Below are 2,379 nucleotides of genomic sequence, written 5' to 3' on the forward strand. Positions count from 1 at the left end.
TAAATTCTCTAACTAAATATCAAGACCTAACTAAACATATCACCAGAAAAGTCATCATGTAAGCCATATTGCAACTGGGGTAAAGGAAAAATCTGTCATAGTGATTCTGTATTTATTGTACATGTTGATGTTTTTCATAAATTATTTCCTTTAGTTTGCATTTTCAAAACATTGTGTTACATGATGTATATCTTGGTAACTAATTTTGGATGCCTCCTTAAATTTTGTTCTGAGTAAAGTGTCTCACTTCAGTTCCTAATCCATGAAATTATGTTGATTCCAAAAACATTCAAATAACCACTGTATATAATACACAAAATCTCATGAGCAGGATACCAGTAAGAATTGGTTATCATTTTGATATCAGGGTCGCATGACTTATAAGGCCTATCTGCACGAGTATCGTTGTACCGAGACTCCTAAGCCTAAATTTAGCCACTGTTAAAAAATGTTTATAGAAATGTACGCATTATCTGCCCATGTAATTGTAACCTCTCTGTACAGTATGTTCACAAATAAAATTAAATTAAATTTAAAAAAAGAAATGTGCTCATTATGTTGCTCCTGTAATTGTATCCCCTCTGTATGCTATTTTCACAATAAAAAGAAAAAAAATAAAAAAATAAAAAAATGTTTATATCTTTATTTGTCACCCATCAGAGATTAAATCTGAGTATAAAGCCTAAGGAAAACGATAAAGTAAGAGTTTAGCTTTTCTAGATATAAAGTAAACAAATGCAGCATAGAGTAACTCACTGGTTTAAAGTCAACCTGTTTCACAAAAACATTCTAAGCATTACCTTACAATGTGTATTATTCTCATGAAGGGAATGGGGAATTTGAGAAGAGGACTAACCAAGCATTGTCTTCAAATATATATAATTTGGATTTATCTCTAAATTTCGCTATAAACATTTCTGATAAAAACTGAATAATTGATTTTCTGGTCAGCTTTAATATATCTTACTTTCATATACCAAACTACATTCAGAAAATGCAATACAACAATTAACTAAAAAAATGTCCTGGCAGAAAAAATGGCATCTCTTTATTATGTGATGCCCAATTCTTAGGTATTATGTCTCCAGTTAATGAATGTGATTGTTTAAATGCTTCATAAAGTTTTCATTAAAATCCATCATTGTACTATAATATAATTGTGGATAATTTTATCCTAGAATCATTCATGAACTGCCCATTCAATCAAGACATACATCAAATTCATTTGGTATTCATATGGATAGGAATGTTTCTTAGGATCTCCTGTCATTTGGAAGTGGCAGGACCAGGATTTGAACTGTGGGCTTCAGCTCCCACCACTTCAAACCGAGGATTGGGAACTCACTTGTCTGTCCAAGAACATCAGCAAGACCAATGATTAGGCAGGCACCAGTGGCTCTCAGCAGTCCTCCTTGATACTTAAAAGGCTGTGATAGGAGGATTATGGTTGAAGTCACCCTAGGGAGGAAAGTCCTTGAGAGCCCTGTCCAACTTCAAGGCCAACAATGCCAGAAGTATAGCCTTATGGCTCCAGAGTTAGAGGGCTATCCTTAAGTAAAAGCAGCTCACAGACTGCCCAGATCCTGAGTTCAAGGTCCAGGATTGGCAACAAACAGACATACACAACAATCTGTACAGCCATGCACTTAAAGCAGGTCACCCTCAACAGCTTTTATTTAAATTTTATTTTGAGGCCAACGCAGGAAGAATCACAAACCAGGCAGGGGAAGAGAAGAACAGGTTTCTTAGAAGTAACCGGTATTCTGAAAATTAAACTTGGGGATGTAAAATGGTATCATATTTATGTAAAAACTAACATTAAGAAAAAGATGAAGGGGCTGGGAATGTGGATTAGTGGGAGAATGCTTGCCTAGCATGCAAGAAGCCCTGTGTTCAATTCCTCAGTAGCACATTCAAGAAAAAACCAGAATTGGTGTTGTGGCTCTAGTGGTAGCATGCTAGAGACAGTGCCAGGCCTTGCGTTCAACCCAAGAATTGGCAAAGAAATAGCTACTTAGGTAGGTAGGTAGGTAAGTAGATAGATAGATAGATAGTTAGATAGATAGATAGATAGATTGATTGATCGATCGATCGATCGATAGATAGATAGATAGATAGATAGATAGATAGATAGATAGATAGATAGATAGATAGATAGATAGATAGATCGATAGATCGATAGATAGATAGATAGATAGATAGATAGATAGATAGATAGATAGATAGATAGATAGATCAATCAATAGATAGATAGATAGATAGATAGATAGATAGATAGATAGATAGATAGATAGATAGATAGATAGATAGATAGATAGATAGATAGATAGATAGATAGATAGATAGATAGATAGATAGATAGATAGATAGATAGATAGA

This window comes from Dipodomys merriami, unplaced genomic scaffold, assembly GCF_024711535.1.
Source record: "Dipodomys merriami isolate MVZ:Mamm:240054 unplaced genomic scaffold, mDipMer1.0.p SCAF_758, whole genome shotgun sequence".
In the NCBI taxonomy this organism is placed as follows: Eukaryota; Metazoa; Chordata; class Mammalia; order Rodentia; family Heteromyidae; genus Dipodomys; species Dipodomys merriami.